Here is a 22,566-nt window from a genome sequence, read left to right as displayed (position 1 = left end):
CTGTGCCACTGTGCCTCATAGTACATCTACTACATAAGGCCACTCTACTAAAACCAGCAGACATAATATCTCTATCTAATATATAGAACAGATAAAATACCCAGATATGTCGGACTTCACTAAGGCAATGATTTTCACTTTCTTTTAGAAAGAAGTCTTACAGTTAAATGAAAAGCCTACTTAAGATAAGCTAAATCTAATTGGAAATTTTATAGGCTCTAGTTACCCATAAGTCCAAGAAGTTGGCTTGATATGGGTAAATTCAGACTTAGACTAGTCTTTCTCTCCCAGGCCACTTTCCCCTCTATGTCTGAGTATTATGATATACAACATTTCCACATATATTACTATTAAAGGACCAGAGTGAATGAATGTTACCCTCTGGCACTATAACCTAATTTAGTCTTCTGGTACCTATAACCAATTAGAAAAAAAAAAAGTAAAAAAGAAAAAGAGATATATTATATCTGCAGATAGCAAAGACACACTTTTACTGAAGTTGTATTGAGTTTGTATCTAAGGGATATTACATAAAATAATGAGTTTTATGTTTAGCTATGGTTTTGCCACAGATATAAAATAGTTAATAGCTTCAAATACAACCTCACATTTATATGCTGGATCTTTAATGAAGACAGAATGCATGTCATTAGATTACAGCTGGGATTTTGTAGACTCATCTCATACCTTCCCAAAGTAGATTCTCTTGCATTAGATTCTTTCGGAAGTCATTACTGTTTATCAGCAGAATGGGACCTATGGTTACTGGAAATTCAGCCTCTTCACACGATATGTAGAAACAAAATAAATCTTAGAGAAAATTGCCTCCCAACATACTTAACTATAAGAATATTGGTAGGTAAAAAAACATCAATTTACTGTCAAAAAGTGTTTATTGATTTCTACACAAAAGCTCTCAAGCATTCTATCAATCTATATATTGATTACTAAACTATTGATCTATCAGAAGTAAATTGACGTTGATTTCATGAAAATTTATACTTCTGAATAAAGTTCCTATATTAGGTAAATTTATTCCCTCTAAAGTTAATACACTTTATATTAAAGAAGTCATAATTAATTTAGAATTATTTTGAAAATTCAAAGGAGGGTGTGCCCCACTTCACAGTGCACCTGCCTAGTAGAATTTGACCTACTGTTTGGCAAATAATTTCTTCCAAGGCACTATAACAAAGGCTCCTGTTATAATTATAGATTTTTTTAGAATTAGAAAGGTACATAAAAACAATCTCCTTTAGTCTATATCTTAGTCTGTTTGAGCTGCTGTGGGGTTCCTTTTATAAGAGAAGTAATCTATTCTTGAGGACTCCACCCTCATGACATAGTCACCCCCTAAAGACCCCACCTCCTAATATCATCACCCTTGGAAATCAAAATTTCAATATATAAATTTTGGGGAGAAACAAACATTAGGCCATAGCATTCTCATTTTCTCATTTTATAAGTCATGAAATCATACCTCAAAATAGTGACTTGTCCAAGAAAATCTGTTAAATATTCTTTCTTTGAACAATGTTTACTAGTTTAAGTAGTATGCTAGGTACTGTGCCATGCCTCAGAACAGACTCCTATGTCTTCCAGCTGTGGAATTGATGGTTTTGTGTATGGCAAGGAGGTTTCAGGGAGGACTCAGTTGTCTTCACAGTGTTAAGTGTTAATTTTGTAAAGAGTAATTCATTCTTTAAAAATAAAAATCAAATAGAAAGAGATCCAAAAATTTGGGCTAAATATCTTTCAATAAGATAATCCTCCTTGGAGAACTTTCTGTGACAGTGTGGAAAAGAGGAGAAAAAGTAGACTCAGGAAAATTATGGTCCAACAGAAAAGAGAATTTGAAAATTATTATTAATTAGAGTCATGCTCAAGTGAGAGAAAGGTAAATAACCACTCTTTTCCTTTTAGGTTTTATTTCTACTCTGAAAACACAGGTTATTCTGTGTAACTACCTAAAAGATTAGGATTGAATTAGAAGTCTCATTGTAAAATTCCTTACGTAGTTGAAATAAATAAATTTACCTGTTCTAGGAAAAAAATACTTAGGGGTCTTTATTTAATTCTACTGGCCTGAATGACTGATGCATGGAAATGTTTTCCGTAAAGGATATAGGGGGGAAAATGCCAATATAATGATTTTATTATATTTGCTTAATTGTATTTTTCTGATATCGTGCCAAGATAATATCACTCCAAGTAGATTATTTTAAAAGTTATGTAAATGAAATAAGAAAATATAATAAAAATGCTCTTTATTCTATCAATGAGAGAACATACATGTTAATGTATATTGTTAATATTTTTCTACACAGACTCCTTTTAAAATCACTGAGATTATACTGTAGATATTTTTTGGTAAATATTTTTACATTTTTTATATTGTCGATATTTTCTATTTTGTTAGTAATTTTCTACATGATTGTAATGTCTGAATAATATTCCATTATATTCATCTACCAAGTTTTATTTAATTTATTCCTTCTAGTTGCACTTTCAGATCATATTAAACTTTTCTATTTTATTTGTTATTAAGGACAAAATCATTGAAATAGTTTTAGAAACACAGGATCATAGCTTTTTTTTTTTTTTTTAACACATGCAGCACCAGGTTTTCCTAGGTGGTCTCCCATCCAAGTACTAACCAGACCCAACCCTGCTTAGCTTTCTAGATCAGAGAAGATCAGGCATGTTTAGGGTGGCATGGCTGTAGATGGGTCATGGCTTTTTAAAGTCATTTTGGCAAGGCATTTTCCATTTTACTTTATTCTTAATACTATCTTTACTATCAATTTACATAATATCGATTTTTCATTTAAAGGAATGATAACAGTATTTCCTTCCCCTTTAAGTTAGCAACTTACCAGAAAATTTTGTCCAAAAATTTTTTAATGTAGAAGCAAATATGTAATTTGAGTTTTGGTCTTTGCTAAGTAGCAATTATAGAGAATTAGCAAAAGCATTTGTATTTCATAGAAACATTTGCTAAACTGACCCTAATGTAGATACATAGAAATATATGGCACTTCTCTTTAGTGCTCTTGGAATAGTAGATTTTTGCTTCAAGCAAAATATATTAACTTTAACAATTTATTTCTTACATTCCAAAGTACTCACATTTTTATTTGTAAAGAGGCAATGATTGTATCAAAAATGAATTCTGATTCAATCACCTGAAAAAATACTTGTCCAGCCAAGCAAAGAGTTCTTTTCGTAAACGGAAATGAAAAACACATCAGTCATGATACGTCAGAAAGAGCAGAAGGAGAAACAAAGGAAAGAGGAGGCCCTCTATAGTCACCTCTGTGCTGTTTTACCAAAGTTCTTCATGCGAAATCATGTAACTCAGTATGTAGACTTATGGGCAGAGTAAGTGTAGAGGGTGGGACTTGTAGAATGTTTCAAATTAGAATAATGAATGCTTTGAGTCATGTTTTAAACTTCAGAATTATTTTTTAAAAACAAAAATATTGACTATTAGTCTTCATAGTCATGCTTTTCTTAAATTTATCAAACTAAATAAAATTTTAAAAGGTAAATCATTATTTTATTTAGAAACTTAGAGGCATATATTTGTTAAATATTTGAAACTAGTTATTTATAGCAATCATAAAACATTTTAATGTGTTATCAAGAAATGAGATGAGAAAAGAATTAGCTCTGGAAATTTAGATGTGGGAGAAATATAATGATAAGTTCTTGTGGTAAGCAGAAAATTAAAGCAACTTTATATAATTGCCTGACAAATTTACTTATTGAGAATTAAGCTGGAGGATTAACAAATATGAAATAGATTACTTATGGCAAAGAAGCTCAATATTTAATCCAGTAAATATATTTCAGTTCATGGAAATGTATTTGAGATCATGGGTCTTTTGGTCTATTTTATTTAATTCTTTTCATCTTATATTTGGCCTTCAGTTTTGTGTGGAAGGACGAATGACTATTATCTTTATAACTAACAATAATGCCTTTCATATTAAAAAAATGTAATTCAAGTGTCCTTTTTAAACTATTGGATATTTAACATCTTATTCTAATTAGGGGATAAATCTTATTCGCTACAAATATTCGGGTGATTTACTGTGCCAAGGAAATGTAATGGCCTATCTACATTTTTAAGTCATTTTACTCTACAGAAATGTGGTTTGCAAATGCATCAAGCTAATCTCTGGTCTGACATTATGAAACACAATAAAAGCCCATATTACTTTTAGTTATAAATGTTTGGAATTTTAGTATTTCAATAGTCGTTACAACCTCTACCTCCTATTACTTTAAGTAAAGAAAAATAAAGCATGTGAAATATGAAGTTGGAATCAGTGATAAAAGCAGTCTATTATACACTAATGGCAATCACTTATTAAGTGTATTGTGCTGGATCGTATGTGTGTATTCCAGGTTGTGTGAATATGATGCTATAAAATCTGTGTGTTTAATTCCCCTCCCCAAGATAAAATCAGTTTCTAAAAAGAGGGAAGAAAAATAATGATGTTCTTAGAGCACCACGCAACCTTTTTCTCTGCATAGCTGCCTTTGACTTTGCAGAGCACTCTGCAGGAGTGAAGAGCACTTGATGAAGGAAGTTAAGCAGAAGCAAGGGCATGTGGTGCAGAAAAGGAGACATCATATTCAGTAGAATAAAGAAAAAGTCTCTAAGTGATGCAGCCACCTCAGTGACACATTTGGGAGGAAAATTTTAGCTATGGTAATTGAAAACTTCATGCAGAAAGAGAGATATTTGATTTTAGAAAGTGGAACCTTCCAAACCACAAAAGCAAAATGAAAAGTAGCTCTCAGATGAGATGTGCTATTATCATCAAACCACAGACTGACTAAAATTATGAAGTTAGAATCTCAATGCTAAAACGGTGATGCTAAGTAATATCCTTGAGTATTTTAATATATTGAGTGTGTCTTCTAAAAATTCTGGCCCTGGAATTATCCTCAAGGTAAAAATTCATGGGCTATAGAGCTCCCTTTTTACATTAATCATTATGTTTCCGAATTAATAGCATGTGGCCTTATTTTCTGTTACTACATACACCCACAGTATATTATTTATTAGCTTTTAGGCATGCATGAAAGAAAAACATACCATTTTCATTTTGCTAAAAACTATTAAGGGCAACAATTCAAAACCCACCATTTTCTTCCTATAAACATTTGAATTTGGAAATAGTAAAAACATATAAATCTCTATTGGTGTATACTGGTTTGTGATCATTCTATTTGTTTTTTGAACTAGTAGAAGCTTAAATTATGAAAAGCGATATATTTTAGAACTACAAAACTTGAACTGCATTGGTTATATTTCAGTAAAATTAAGGTATAAAATGATTTGAAACATTGAAACATCTATGATTATTTTTGCTAGTTAGAATTTCCCTAGCTCCATCTCCATTTGAATGTACCTTTTATTTTCTTAAGTGTGGGTGGTTTGAAGTGCTCCACATAAAAACTTGTCTTAGTATAGATGCTATGACAGATAACTATAGACTGAGTGAGTTAAACAGCAAACATTTATTTCTCACATTCTGGAGGCTGGAGATGAGGGTGCCAGCATGGTACCAGGGTTCTTGGAGAGTGCCTTCCTCCTTGTTTACAGAGGGCCTTCTTGCTCGGTCCTCACATGGCAGGAAGAGAGCTGGCTGGCTCTCAAGCTGCTTCTTATATGGGCACTAATTCCATTATGTAGGTTCCACACTCAAGCCTATTTACCTTCTGAAAGCCCCACATCCATATACAATTACGTTAGGATTAGTGTTTCATAACATAAAATTTAGGGAGACACATTTAGTCCATTGCAATACTGAATAAGTTGACTAATCCTTCATTCACACTGAAATACCCCCTGGGAATCTGTGTTCTAATAAAGGAAAATAAATTTTTTGAAGTTAAATAGGCAAAATAATCTTGTATTTCGGAAACTTTAATGATTTACATACATAGTTCCTTTATAAAGTTATCTTATTTTGACTGGATATGAGCCTTTACACTATTAAAATTTGTAGATGTTTTCTTTTTACTCAGAGACATGATATAGCATTCAAATATGTTTCTGTGATTATATTTATTACTTCATTCATATTGTAATAGGACTGGCTTTTAAACCAACATTTTATCAATTATTGAAAATATTTTATCACTGACAAGCCATGTATAAAATATATGATGAATAATTATTCACAAGGAATCATACTATCCATTCTATTTTATTATCTTATTAGATTTTATGGTATACAAATAATCGAACAATTAATAAGAGGTCTTCTTTGCATTACTGAACATTTACCAACTCAGTTCATCTGGTCTTTTACATGATATAAATGTACTAATCATTTATTTATGAAATTGAAAATCTACTTAATTAGAGAACTCAAAAGCTATACTTCATTCTAACTGCTGCTGAAAAACAGAAATTCTAATTCCACATCTCAATCCATCTCTTTTTTGTTTTAGCAATTTGTTTAAACTAAATTTACTTATAGAAAATTTGCAAAAATAGTACCAGAATTCTTGTATATCCTTCACCTACCTTCCTCTAATATTATCCTTTCTATAACCACATATGTCTTTCAAGATCTTGATACCTTTGAAGAATGCTGATCTGCTGTTTCATAGAATTTCCCTCAACATGGGTTCGACTCTTGTTTTCTTCAGTACAATTACACTGTTATATGTAATACCGTTAAATTCAATTATTAGTGTATAAATTTCACTTTGACTTTCCTCCACATGCTTCCTGGTTTTGTTTATTTGGGGAGGGCCAGTGAAGAGTATGTAAAACATTACTATATTTCTAAGAGTCAGAGTTATAAAATAGTTAAAGTAAAAAAACCTCACTCTCTCCATCTCTGCTGCCCTTTTACCATTCTTCTCTTTTACCACCACTTGGCCATATGTTCCCTGCAGGTAACCAGTGAGCACACATGTGTGTATATTCATATGTCCCCTTTTCTCTATATGAAGTGTAACATAACATGGGTACACTTTTAGGTTTTTGATTTTCTACTTACCAGTATGTTCTAGAAATAATTGTCAGCTCGTAGATATTGCCTTCATTCTTTTTTACAGCTACATAGTGCTCCATTATGTAGATGTACCATAGCTTTTTTCAACCACTTTTTTCAACCTGAATTACAAACAATTCTATACTGAATAACCTTAGGAATATATATTCTCAAATAACTAGAGCTACGTCTTCAGGATATTCTCCTTCTGGTAATTGCATAAAAGTAAGTGTATAAGAAGTTTTATTAAGTATTAGAAAATATCTGTATAGCATAGAACTGTTATGCTAATTTCATTATCACTAGCAATGTATGGGAATACCTATTTCCCAACAAACTACCACCAAAATGTACTGATAGATATGTAGGTAGGTAGGTAGGTAGGTAGATAAGTAGATATTAGATAGATAGATAGATAGATAGATAGATAGATAGATAGTCATTCTGATAGTAAGAAGTGTTATTTTGGTATTGTTTTCTTATTTCGTATTTCTAATTATAAATGAGTATAAACATTTTATTATATACTTTAGGTCCACTTTTACCTTTTATTTTTGAATTGTTTATATAGTTTCCCATTTTACATTAAGTTTTGAGTACTTGGCCTCTCAATTTTTGAGAAGAATATTTATTTTAGGGATGTGATCATTTTATATGTGCTACAGGTTGTGAATATTTTCTCCTGATCTTACAGTTGTCTTTTGATTTTGTTTATGGTATTTTTTTTAATTGATCACCCACTAATTCTAGTAATCATCTACCACTGTGCAAATTTATCACTATTTTATTGATTATAATCCCCCACCCCTTTTCACCAATCCCTCCACCTCCTTCCTTCTGGTAACCATCCTATGGTGGTTTCTGCCATGCAATTATTTTAAGTAACCAAAGTTAGCAGTATTTTCTTTTATTGCCTCTAGATTTTGAGTCAAAGTTAGAAAGCCTTTCTCTACCAGGATTAAAGAAGAATTTACCATCAGTCCATTTGCTATGATTTTCCTAGTCATTAATTAGTTGGATGAAGGTCATCCTCTGGTAGATTCCTCAAGAAGGGTTAATGGGTGCAGAATTCTCTAACTTCTAGTGTGTTAAAACAGTGTTCCCCCTACTGCCTTGATATTTGAAAACAGCTTAGCTAGATATAAAATGTGTCCACACTTTCTTTCGTTATCTTTTTTTTTCCTTAATGATGCTTGATTATTCCTTGATGTTTAGGTTGATTTTGAAACATCTAAGGCTAGAAAAAATTTTTATGAGTTTTAAGTCATTTGAATTTTTTGTCTGGTGGCACTTTGAGGATTTAATTTTTATCTTGGAAATCTAATATTTTTCCTAAGATATATTTTGTCATTGATCATTCTGGGTTAATTTTCCCAGGTATCTGGTAAGCTCTTTCAATGTGTAGATTCAAGATTTTTCTTGATTTCTGAAAGAATTTATTATAGTTTCAGGTATTTGATTGTTTTGTTTTTCTAATTCACAGACTTTAATAATATAAATATTGTTCCTTTTTTTGTCTGTCTTCTATATCTACTGTTTTCTCTCTTGCATGTTCATTCTTTCTTTCTGCCATTTACATTATCTAGGTTTATTTTTTTGCCTTTCTTCAACACTTCTTAGTAAATTTTTATCTTTGTTTATTCTCCCTTGAGCACCTCACAATTTTTTTTCTTTACTTCTGATATAATTTTGTCTTCTTCCATTACTTTTCAGAGTTCAATTAACTCATTTAACTTATTTCAGTTTTCTTGTACATTTATGTTCATAGTTTTTGAAACAATGATTCAGGGAACATTGACTATATCCTCAGATAATTGTTTGAGTACATTTCATTCAGTTTGGACTATAGAATTATATTTTACTTCTGCTTCATTATTTTTTAGGGAGAAACTTTGCCAGTTGACTTTTACAAAATTTTATTTCTTGATTTACTGCAGTAGATCAGTAGATCTTTCAAAATCAGCTTAAACATCAATTGTCCATAGACTTTCTATTTGTCTACTTTTTGATACTGGAGTGTTTTCTAGATTTCTAATTTAATGGTATCCTTTTCTGCTAGTCTATCAAAGTCTAAATATATGACAAGTGTTTTTGTTTCCAAATTTTGCTCATGGTAGAGTACTTGTCAGTCTTATAATTTTGCAATTCCTTTTTGTCTTTCAGAATACTAAAATTTCCACTTTTTCTTCTCTCCTTTACCACCCAATTTTCAAAATGTGATTATTTTTTCTTTTTTTCCTTTGTCTTCATCAGAAGCTATGTCTGTGGAAATGGGTCTGTTTAAATCAGGCTTACCCATTTAAACCAAATCTATACCTTTAAATAGTCTACCTAGCCCTTTATATGGTATCTGACCTTAAATTATCCTTAATTTAAACCATTTCCCTTAGTCCATTTTCTTATCTCCTCAGTAACTTATTTTCTATTTTCACATGTATGATAATTTTAATCTTTCTTGATGTTTTCCAGGTTCTTCTTAAGTTCCTTAACTGGCATCCATTCTGTTTTCCATGTATATTTTCCTGGTGTTACTTTGATCACCATAAAGCATGGTTGTATCGTGGGGGTATAGTGGGAGTATGCAGAACCATAGACTAAGATTTTTTTCTATTTTAGTCACAGCTATTTTATCAGTTTTAACATTCTCTATCTTTAAGTAATGCTAATGGTATGGTTCTTCATAGAATTTTCACAGCTGTAAAGTCATTTCGTATCTTTTAGGGAGGAAATTTTAGGAGGTCCATTACTATAGACCTGTCATTTTCTTCTTTATCTCACATTTCCTCAAGTGGTTATATACTAAAATTATGCAGATAATTTGGATACTTTCCTTCTTCCCCTCCTGACCTCATTAAAAATTTAAATGCCACTGAACTGCAACGACCTATCAACAAATTTTATTACTTTTCTTGACACTTAACAATAGTTTAGAAGTACTTATTTTTGGCTTCAAATTAAGTAATGATTGTAATCCATCATTTCATACTTCAATAATTGTTGAATCTGCATAGAAGATTGTATCATATGCACACTAATTATCTCTAAGTACAATAAGTTTATAATTCAATAAGTAGAAATATTCCCAGCTCTTAACAATAGATCTTTGTACATTATGTACTTCAAATGAAAAGAACAAATTTGAATGATAAATTGTTGAGATTTTCCCTTATGTAACTTTTAAATCATTCCTAGGATAATTGCTTAATAGAGTAAAAGTGCAATCCATTATTCTTATTTCTTAGTCTTCCTTACACAAACTTGCCTCAGGTGGTATAAATGACAACTGTAATCTTTGCTTTGAACTGAAAGTCAATATGATTACTTTACCAGCAGTTCTCTTTTAAGTTCTTCCCTATATTCTCACTCATCTCAGGAACTGTTGCAGAGGCTTTGAAAGATCACTAGGACTCAACCTGTCCTATTTTTCTTAGAGCCCTGACAGGTTTCATTTTACAGTATCCATTGCAGTTCAATGTGGATCTGTGGCTGCATTATGGTCAATGAATGTGACTGAAATGATCAACACCACTTCTAGATTTTGTCTTTAGAAATATGACCATCTTTTCTCTTCTCATAGCTATTGGTTTAATGTAATGGACTCAAACAATAAGAGGAAGAAATTGTCACAGGACTATCATCTAAAAGACCCTAATGATTCTCAGTACCTAAACTGGGTCAAGAGCTCTGCTTGCTTACAGGAACTGAGGAATATTCCTTACTACAAAATGAAGAGGGCCAAGATGGTGATGGGGTATCATATGCAAAAAGAGCTGTAAACAAAAGGGACTGAAGCAGAATAACTACCCATGACTAAGATAATTCAATAATTTTATGTCCCTGCCTTTATATACAGAAGGCTCCCTCCAGTCAGGGAGAAGATACCATGAGAGCATGAGCTCACCCTTCTCCATTCCTTGATCAAAGAATAAAGTTTCTGGTCTGCTTTAACAAACTTACTCTTCTTCTTCTATTGATGCAAATGGCACTGGGCAGAAAGACCTTGATCTAAGTCCCTGACTTACAGGGTTGGTAACAAATTTTGGCAACTACAGGAGGACTGGCTTTCAGCCCCTCTCTGGGATGCTCCACTCCTTGCACCATGGGGTTTTCTCTGGCTTCCAAGGGAGAAACAGTGAGCAGCGGCAACTTGTCTCTGGCTAACTCTCCCCCATTGCTGCTGGCCATGGGGAATGGGTGAGGAGGGCCTATGACAGAGGGGAAACCACAGCAGTTTTGTCCATTGTCCAGCAGTCAGAACCATGGTGCTGACTATCATCAATAGGCAATTGCAGCCACATCACTGCCACTTTGTGAGCGTTTGTGACACTGGCTCCACAAGCTGATTAAAATTTACTTTTGTCTATCGACAAAACAGATAAAGGGGGAAAAGGGAAATTTGTTGAGGTTCCTGATCCAGTACAGAGGAAATGGGTGGAGGGAGGTGAGAGTCTCCTCCATCGAGGAGAAAACCCCCAAAAGAAATTGACTTCATCCAGAAGGGACACGCTGAGGAGGAAGAAAATCTCCTTCTAAAGAAACTAGTTCAGTCCAGTGAGGACAATTAAGGAAAGGAGTCAAGGACACCTGACTGAACAGAGAAATGTCAAGGATAGGTAAAAGGTAAGAACAAACAGACAAAAAGTCTTTTGTTTCTTCTTTTTTCTCATTCTGGCATCTTGCTGCTATCCTGTTTGTTCCATTCCCATTTCACCAGGAGGGTTTAAGGAAGACCTTTTCCCCCATCAAAACCCTCCAGAAGTACAATCACCTTCTAATTGGAGAAACATCCTATCCACTGGTCCTGGTAAGAACTCCTTGGTAGTCTTTTTCCTTACTAGTCCAAGAAAAGATGAGTGACCTCATATTTACCAACCAGGGCCAGGAACCACCCTAAAGCATGGAGGCTAACCTTTGGCTGTCTGATTTAACTGTTTAGAAAAATAAGCAATTACCCTGGTCAGAGGTCCAATCTTCTGAGTTAAGACTTGGAGCGATGTTCTCTGTCTTTTATATAGAGAGAGATCAAAAGACTTTGTTAAATGTGGGAGACCCAAGTCTGAGGCTTGAAGCAGCTGTCACTTGATTTCCCAAAAGCCTTTCACATTCTGAGCTCTATTCACATCATTCATTATTCTTCCCTTTTAGGCCTTCAAAGAGAGGCTTGGCTATTAATCCAAAATTAGAGATCTGAATATGACATCCCTAAGAACCTTCTAAGTTGCCTTCTTATACAGGGAGAAGCAAGGCTGCAGATAGCTTCCTTCTTCTCCTAAGGCAGATTTCTCTGTCCTTCGGTTATGATCAACCCCAGATAAGTAACTTTGGTCTGGGATATCTGAGTCTTTTTCCTTGAGGCTTTGTATTCTTTATCAGCCAAGTGGTTTAGGGTGGTTGTGGTGTTCCTCTCTTATAATTCCTTAAAAGGGCAAGAAATAAATATATCATCTACATACTAAAGGAGTGTACCCTCCTCAAAGTGTAGGTCCCTTAACCCTTTGGCCAAGGCCTTTCCCAAAGGGTAGAGAAGTAAAGAGAGATAATAAGGCAGACTCAATGGCCAAAAGAGCTGCTCAAAACTAAATTATCCAGCAATTACGTTTTTACCTGGAAAGCCTAACCCATCAAATTACTCCCCAATATATAGTGAGAAGAACTCAATAAGGTAAAAAGATGGGCTTTAAACAGAACCCTGGCAATTGTGGGTGGCTAACCAACCTACATGGGCAATAATTCTTTCCTACTACAACTGTGCATGCAATCAGCAAAGCTCATCAAAGAACCTACTAGGTTCTAGTTCTTAGGTTTTAGGTTCCTAGGTTCCAGAATGAGTAGTTAAAACTACTAGATAGGGTCCCTTCTATTTTGATGTAAGCTGATCCTGAGGACTCCCACTTCCCCATGTCTTGAGATATATCCAGTCTCCAGGTTGGAAGGGATGAAGGGTTAAATTTGTGGAAGCCAACAGTACCTGATTTCTGTAGGCCATACAGACCTTGATGATTTCCCATGTTTGGAGGGTATATTTAGGTTACTCTTGCTCATGGGAATTGAGTTGTCCCTGTTCCTGGATATAGGGTAATTGGCTTTCCATATATTAATTCAAAGGCATTTGATTTTAACTTTTCTTTTGGAACTAGGCATATGCACAGTAAGGCTCCTAGAAGGAGCCTTACCCAATTCTTTTGTTTCCTGGCATAATTTGGATGACGTTCTCTTAAGGGTTTGATTATTGATTGGCCCTTTCCATCTTTCTGATTATTGAAGTCTCCAAGAAGATTGTAATACCCAGTTGACTCTTCAGGCTTTGGTAACACCTTTAGTAATCTGAGAGATAAATGCTGGCCCATTATCACTCTGTAAAGGTTCTGGGAACCTGAACCCAGGAATTATTTCCCTTAATAGAGACCTTCATCACTTTTACTGACATCTCAGTATGGGCTGGGAAGGCTTTTATACAATCAAAGAAAGTGGCAACTAGTAGTAAAAGGTATCTGAAATTACCTGGTGCTTTAGGCATGACAGTGAAGCCACTTGTTAGTCCTCCTCAGGTTATGTTCCCCTCATTTGATTGGGCCTCATCATGGAGATCTAGGGAAAATGAATGTTCAGGTTATTGGCATTGTAATTTGGTCAGGCTTTTATTATCTGGTCAAGTAGACTTCTTTTTTTTTTTTTTTTAATTAAGTTTATTGGGGTAACGTTAGTTAATACAATTATATAATTTTCAGGTGTACATTACAATTTGACATCTGTATATCCTATTGTGTGTTTACCACCCAAAGTCCAGTTTCTTTTAGCTATTTGATCCCCTTTAACCACTTCACTCTCCCCACTACCTCCCTATATTTGACCTCCTTTAACTGTCTACCTGCCCACTTCTCCCCACTCCCTATGCTCTGGTAACCACCAGTCTATAGTCCATGTCCATGTGTCTCTGCTTGTTTGTCCTGTTCATTTGTTGCTTTTAGGTTTATATCCCCATTTAAGTGATATCATGGGATTTTCAACTTTTTCTGTCTGGCTTATTTTGCTTAGCATGATTATCTTGAGGTCCTTCCATGTTGTCACAAATGGCAGTATTTCATCTCTTCTTATGGCTAAGTAATATCCCTTTGCACATATGTACCACAGCTTCTTTAGCCAGTCATCTTTCATAGGATACTTCAGTTGCCTTCATGTCCTGGCCACTGAATAATACTGCTAGGAATATTGGTGTGCAAATATCTTTTCAGATATAGGTTTTCAAGTCTTTGGGATAAATACCCAGTAGAAGGTTTGCTAGATCATATGGTAGATCAATTCTTAGTTTTTGAGGAACCTCCATACTGTTTTCCATAGTGGCTGTACCAATTCACAGTCCCACCAGCAGTGTATGAGGGTTCCTATTCTCTGCATCCTCTCCATCATTTGTTATTACTTGTCCTGTTGATTATAGCTATTCTAACAGGTGTGAGATGGTATCTCATTGTAGTGTTGATTTGTATTTCCCTAATAGCTAGTGATGTTGAGCATCTTTTCAAATATTTGTTGGCCATTTGTATGTCCTCTAGGAAGAAGTGTCTATTTAAGTCCTCTGTCCATTTTTTGATTGGATCATTTTTTTTTATTGTTATTGAGTTGTATGAGTTGTTTGTTATTTTGGATATTAGACCCTTATTGGAGGCATTGCTTGCAAATATATTTTCCAATTCTAATGGTTGTCTCTTTACCTTGTCGACAGTTTATTTTGCTGTGCAGAAGCTTTTTAGATTGATGTAGTCCCATTCATTTATTTTATCTTTTACTTCCATTGCTTTTGAGATCAAATTCATAAGTCCAAGGTCCTTGAGTTTAGTTCCCGTGTTTTCTTCTATGCATTTTATTGTTTCAGGTCTTGTATTCAGGTCTTTAATCTATTTTGAGTTAATTTTGGTGTGTGGTGATAGACAATGGTCTAGTTTCGTTCTTTTGCAGGTGGCTTTCCAGTTTTTCCAGCACCATTTATTGAAGAGGCTTTCCTTTTCCACTGTATGTTTTTGGCTTTTTTTGTCAAAAATTATTTGCCCATATAAATATGGGTTTACTTCTTGACTCTGGATTCTGTTCCACTGGTCTGTGTCTATTTTGCTGCCAATACCATGCCATTTTGATTACCGTCACTTTGTAGAATAATTTGAAGTCAGGTAGAGGGATTCCTCCAGCCTTGTTCTTTTTTCTCAGGATGACTTTGGCAATCCAGCTTCTTTATGTCTCCCAGTCTACCACCTGACGCCCGGGGTTCTGACCTGTGGTAGCTCTTATATGCAGATCCCATGCTCAGACATGCTGGTGTGCATTTTGGGTATTTTTTGTTGAGTTTTAGATGTTCAGCTTATTCGAGGGGAGAGATCTGGAGACATCAACAGAAGCTCTACCAGACTCTACACTCTCTCAGCACTCCTGTGAACCATCATCTGACCTGGAGCTAGTTTTGTAGGATGCCATGTGAGATATGTAATGAACCATAAGTCTGCTCCGATCTTGGACTTTTGCCTTTGAATAGGGGCTCTTTATTGTAATTTGTATTCTCTCTCTTGCCTCTGCTCCTCCAGGAACACCTATAGCTGCTTGCTTTAACTTCACTAGTTCCTCCAACTAATTTGTTGTAAAGCCTGCTAATTTGCTGTAAAGTCATGGCTACCCTCCTAGCAATACTCTCCCTCTTGCAATTTCTTGCCCGATACTTGCCTTTATAATATTGCCCAACATACTTAGAAAGGATGTAATTCACTGACTGCAGGATCTGCCACCAGCAATGCAAACTAAACAGAGAAACACTCACAGACCCCTTTATTAGAAGGGGAAATAACCAAAACATACAACCTGCTTCTAGCCATACAAGTAGAACCTGCCCAAGTGATGCTTCCAACCAATAGTTTTGTCCTGATATACCAAAATAGACCCTGACTTTAATGATCTTGTCAGAAATTTCATATGCAATCCCCCTATTATGTAACAGATTGCATGGAATGCATAAACTGACAAACACTAGTTAGTAGCTGGTAAAACAGGGCTCAGTGATTATTACAAACTGTGCACCAGAGTGAGTTGTGATTTTGAGAAATGGGAAAGACAAGCTAGACAGGTAGTCTGGCACCACAGGGAACACTGTGTTTGGAGTAGATACTGGGCTCCATGGCTCTCTCAGATTCTTAGCTATTCGCCCTGAGTTCAATCCTTGACCTAAATCAGTCCTATAGTCAACCTGAGACAGTACTCTTATAAGGAGTTTGCATGTTCTTAGCAGTAGGGACAGGTCCAGAAAGAGGGATAAGCAGCCCAATGCCTAAATCATAAAGAGGCTGGGGCGAGGAGGATCTGAACAATACGAAGAGTATGCCTCAGTATGTACAGATTTATAACCGTAATGTCAACCCCTTAGCAGGCCAGAAAAAAAGAGGGAGAAGGGGGAAGCAGGGCTCTGCATTGTTGGGGTCATCACTTTAATTAGATCCTTAGTAGTGTTAACGGGAGGCACCATTTATAATATAGTCACAACTAAAGAAATCACACTGCCATGGTGGTTATGGCAGCCAGTGGCTCAAGCCTGGGTTTCGAAATATTACAAAATTATGCTAATTCCTTCACAAAAATCATTCTTGATATAACCCTAGACTCCTTGGTCTAGAAGACCAGGAAGATGCATGCACCTTAACTAACATATACTGTTGCTTTTATGTTAATCCTAGTGGTATAATTGAGGGAAGTTCAACTAGATTATTCGATAAAGCCCCCTGGCTGACAGAAAACATGAGCCTGATCTCACTGAATAGACCTAGAATGGAGTTAAACAGACTATGCCTGAGTTCACATGTTTCTACCACTTCTAGACATCCCTCGTAGCAATTATATTTCTAGTTTTTGGACCCTGCGTTTTAAATTGATTAGTAGCTTTTCTTACAAAAAGACTACAGTTCATCGAACTGCAGATGATAGTTTCCCAAAGCTATGAACAGCTTGGGCTTAGGCCTGGTAACAACTAAGTTTATCTTAGACCAGCTAGAGAAAAGTTCTGTTCCTCTGTGGGGTCCCACAACAATGTCTAGGTTCACCAGAAAGCAGTTAGGGAAGACTGACCATCATTCCTTATCCCTCGAGAATAAGTAACAGGACATAGACAGAGGAGGGATTTGTCACTGAACTATCATCTAAGAGATGCTGATGGTTCTCAGAACCTAAACTGTGTCACGAGCCATGCTTGCTTACAGAAACTGAAAAGGATCCCCTACTGCAAAATGAAGGGGGCTGAGTATGAAGTCCAAGGTGCTGAACACAAAGACCAAGATGACAATGGGGCATTGTGTACAAAAAGGACCATGTGCAAAAAGGCTGAGTGTAACAGAAGTATAACTAGACATGCCTAAAATAATTAATCACTTCATGTGGGTTCCTAAATGAGTTTTAAAAACATGGCATGCTCCTTTTTCCTATTAAGAATAAAACATAAGCTTTTATGATGAAAGCTTATTGAATTTTTATTACCCTAATAGTAAGCTATTGCTAGCTAATTCGGGAGTGAGTATCATCTAGGGTTGAAAGTTACTGTGTTTCTACCACTACCATTATCACCAACATCACCTATAAATAGTAGTAAGCACAGTAAGAATGTATGAATTCTTGTCGAATGGATAAGTATTTTTCCTACCAATGTAGTTACTATTATTAATGTTCTATTTCTACTCAAATTAAAGTTCATTTTTTTTTTCTATGAATATCTGAGTCTACTGAGATATTCTGACCTTGGATATATTACTATTTATTTTAGGTACTCAAAGTTAATTTTCACTTTGTTTTACAGCTTCCTTCATCACGAAGCTTGGAACAATATCCCGGGACTGTGCCAGAGAGTATATCGCTGTAATATCTGTCTATGATATATTCCAAATTATTCCTCTCCAATGTCGTAGACACAGTGAGGCTCTATCCAGGTCCCTGTTTAGGAAAGGATTTATTTCTATCTGTGGGAGTTCTGTCACCAGAAAGCCTACAGGTATCAGTTCCTTTAGAGGTTACCTCAGCTTTGGAAAGCTGCCTTGCCCAAGGTCATGCCTTTGGAAGGCTGGATCTGGTTGATGGGTGTGGTGGAGTATAAAGATATGGACATTTTAACCAGATGCAGAACACACTGAAGGGCAATATTCCCTTTAGAGCTTTCCATTGTTTGGGGCGAGGTTTTATTGGACCTTTATCATAATTGAATTAATCTATTTGGTACTGACCCCACCAATTTGTCCACAGATATTGACTTAAATAAAAATCTTATATCCCAAACTCCATTTCAGTCTATTTTCAGACTACCTAACTCACTATACCGGACTATATATTATTATTTTTCTACAAAACTAAACAGGTTTAAAAACTCTCTCCTGCATCTAAGCCTCATGGAGGCCTTCTCTGTTCTCCCAAATTGTCAGGTGAGAATTCTTACTAGGTTCTGAATGTGATATCTATCATGATTTAACAGATAAAAAAAAAAAATTGAATAACTAAACAAAGCACACCAATCAAATAAGTAGCAACATTAATGACACCAAAATAAAAGAGTAGCCAGGCTGATAAAGAAAATTTAAGAAAAAAATAAAATGAGAATGAGCAGCAGAAAAATCAAGGGGAAAAGGCAGAGTTGGCAAAATAAGTATGTGATAGTTACATTGTAACATTATCCATACAAAACAAGATAACAGTTGGTCATATATAAAACAACTTGAAAAGACATTATTTTGTTAAACTACCTACATTCCGCCATAGCCGCTTTAAAAAAAAAAAAACACATTTTATTAAAAATGATACCACCTTTCCCCTTCCAATTACTCCCCCCCAAAAATAAAAATAAAAATATCAAGGTAAATAAATAAAAGAACCAATAAATAAATACAATTAAAACAAATCAACCAAAAAACAAATAAACCAACTCATGTTGTCATAACAATTATACTATGTCCCTGGGGTATCAATCAATATGGAGATTGAATGTTCTTGGAAGCAGTGCATGCATGCATACTGGCTACTCTTGTTCTGCAGCTTGAAGGATCATTTGTTGTGGGCAGCAGGAAAAACAGCTAGAGTGCAGCAACAGTATTGAGGCAACATGAAGCACTCAGCAGCTGAACTGATAATATTTGGTTAAGTAAACTATATGCTAAATACAAAGGATAGAAACAAGAAAAAATGATATGTGAAAATTAGAAGTCTGAGAGAGCAAAGTGCAAAACCGAATGTTGGCTTAGGGTTGCATTTTATCCAATGGGAAGTATTCACTGCTAGTTTTAAAAATACTCATACTATTTTGAAAGTAACTTAAAGACATAGATTTGAAACACATGCTGGGATGTTATAGTGATTATGTATTCAGATGAGATTTTGATTCAGTGACCAAAAATATAACATTAAAGCATTCAATCTGCAAGTTTGATAGTATACACACAGCTAAGTAATTTTTTTCTGAAAAATATCCCATTATGCATAGAAATTCCAAAGTATCTGCAGAGCTTTGAAATGGATGCATTGACTCAGAGTTTCAGTTCCCAAAGAATCTTGTTGACATAGCAAAAAGACATGAGATGTTCTTGAGAAAATGGAAATGGTTGTTCTGTGAACAATTGAAATATCTACTGACTTAATTATTGATATTTTTTCTTAAATAGTTATTTGTAGTACAATCAAATTTTACTTTATTTAACTGATGGAAAGAACTGTCTTTCTATTTCTCACAATATCCAACTGAGGAAAATAATATCCAGAGATTTTACATGTTTTCTCAGTGACAGTTAATGAGTGGCAGAGCTAGTAAAAAGATACATGTTGTCTAGCCTTCAAGGCCAGCTAGCTCCCTTCCAATTCTCTATGAATATAAATTCACTTACTAAACAGCTACTATATTCCTCATAAAATGGATATATTGGTAAATCTATGGCAGAGTAATACTTTATATTAGGGGCTACATGAAAGAAGGAGGAGCCTCTTGTCACAATAAAGAGCCAAAAATAAAAAAGACTCCCACTCTTTTGTTGAGTGCTACTAGACAATAAAAAATACATTAAGTCCTCTGTCTTCCAAAAAAATTTATTCATTGTCCAGAATTGACTACACATCCATATACCCAACCACTGTGTGACAAAATCTATGCCAAAGTGCTTGTAATGAAATCCTGGAGAAAGCATGAGCATTTCATAGCTCAGCATTCTTTAGATCTTATTATCAGGCTGTAAATATTTACTGTATATTATAAATTTTAATTATGCAGCCAAAAATGTTATAGCACAAAAGACCAGTATATTTCAATATTTATTTGATTTTAGGATTTTAATACATAGTTTGTTTAGATTAAATTCAAGCTATGTAAGAAATAAGATGAATTATATATTTACATATTAGATAATCTGTAATATGCCATGTAAAATAAATATTACAATCAATAAAGAAAAATAAATTAGTTCCAAAGCACTTTTAAGATCCTCTGCAAATGTCATTTTTAGAAAAATAGCAGATGTACATGGCCAGTCAGTGGTGTATTTTGAATTCACCAGTTTAATTAAGTTTAACCACATGTTACTTTTTGCCAAATGGAGTGAATTAAACTTTTTTGTATTTTTTATTTAAACAAATATATGCCACCCCCAAACATTAGTTTTACATATTTTTTATCTTAAATATGCTATTTTTATAGCTGACTCAGCAACCATATTTATACCTGTAAGACATTCCTCTTACAGCTCTCCAAACTTTGTTCTTTGGTATAATAATTTTATCTTCTTGCTCTAACTGTATGATCAGATGACCATATGGAAACTGCCATATTGTGCATATTCCAGTCCTCTCTCACCATTCATTGTTCAAATATGGCTACTTGACTCAAGTAGACCAATGGTACCATTTCCATCCCACGTTAGTCTAGGTAATTTATTTAAGGACAAGTACTCGAGACTAGTCAGGATTCTCCAAAAGCCATCTGCTGACAGAATTCCTCCTTTTTCTTGATAGGTCAATTTTTATTCTATGAAGACCTTCAACTGATTGGAGGAGTCCCACTCACATTATGGAGGGCAATCTGCTTTACTTGAAATCCACTGATTTAATATTATTCCCATCCAAAAAATACTCAGAGAAACATCCAGAATAGTGTTTGACCTAATAGCTAGGCCCTGTTGCCCAGCCAAGCTAATATATAAAATTAAGCAGCATAAGTATTTTTGTGAAGCTGGATTTGTCATGGAACTTAGGTCGTAGAAGAGTCATATCAATCTGTCTCTGATGTCCAAGATGAGAGATATTAGTCTGGAAGTTTCTGACTGCCACACGTTTTAGTTGTATGAATGAAGAAATTTGAAGACCAAAAAAAAAAAAAAAAAAAAAAAAGCCCCTCAAAGTAAAGATATACATTTGGAAGAGAATCTAGAAGCTAGTAGCTAGTAGTATAAGTCTCTGTGTGAGTTCAAAAGCACAAGAACCAGAAGCGCCGATGTTCTAGGGCAGAAGAAATGGGTGTCCTGTCTCAGCTCTAACAGAATGAATTCACCTTTCCTCTTCCTTTTTCTTCTATTCAGGCCTTCAAAGAATTGAATGATGCCCATCCACCTTGGTGAAAGGTAGCATTCTTTAGTTAGCCTTTCTGTTCCAATGCTAATCTCATCTGAAGACACCTTCACAGACATACACAGAAATAATGTTTTATCAGATATCTGAGTATCCCTTAGCCTAGTCAAGTTGACATATAAAATTAACCATCGTTATCAGTCAAATCATACTAATTTAAAAATATGCCAATAGTTTAAAGCAGGATTTCTCAAAATTTCTTGTAAATGGAGTCCATTTAAAAGAAAATATTCTCAGTTAATAACCATCATTGATTTATTTTTATTAAAATATTAACATTTTAAATTGTGCTATAATTATAAAATCCTTACGCTTAAGCTCTTATACACTATCATCATAATAATGCAAAAATAAATACATATAAAACTACATGTAAAACTACAAGACCAGTAAATATTGAGAATAACATGAATTAATATAATGGGATGAACAATGATTGAGTATTCTACTCACACTATGATCATAATACTTAGTATTGCCTACTGAAAAACACATTTTATTTTATTTTGGTATGTCTATTAGTTTGCTAGGTCCTTCATAACAAAGAACCACAAACTGGGTGGTTTAAACAATAGAAATTTACTGTCTCATAGTTCCGGAAGCCAGAAGTCAGATCAAGGTGCTGATAGGGTTGGTTTCTCTCTGAGAGCTGTGAAGAAGAATTGGTTCATGCCTCTTCCCTAGCTTCTGTTGGTTTGCTGACAGTCCTTGGCATTCTTTGGGTCATAGATCTCTGCTTTAATCTTCATATGGTGTTTTCATTTTGTGTGTTTTTGCTCAAATTTCCCCTTTTTATAAGGATACTTGTCATATTGAATTAGGGCCCACCTAGTGACTTCATCTTAATTAATTACATCTCCGGTGAATTTTTGCAAATAAGTTCACATTCCGAGGTACTGAGAATTAGGACTTCAACAGATGAAAGGGGCTG

At 34.6% G+C, this 22,566-nt stretch overlaps 1 pseudogene; it reads right to left on the bottom strand.

Annotated features, from left to right (window-relative positions):
- Positions 1 to 2,608: 2,608 nt before the first annotated feature.
- LOC118607054 lies at positions 2,609 to 2,727 on the bottom strand (annotated as a pseudogene).
- Between the last annotated feature and the right edge of the window lie 19,839 nt (positions 2,728 to 22,566).

This window comes from Rousettus aegyptiacus, unplaced genomic scaffold (assembly GCF_014176215.1).
Source record: "Rousettus aegyptiacus isolate mRouAeg1 unplaced genomic scaffold, mRouAeg1.p scaffold_m13_p_8, whole genome shotgun sequence".
Lineage (NCBI taxonomy): Eukaryota > Metazoa > Chordata > Mammalia > Chiroptera > Pteropodidae > Rousettus > Rousettus aegyptiacus.
This window is presented reverse-complemented; position numbering and strand designations above follow the sequence as displayed.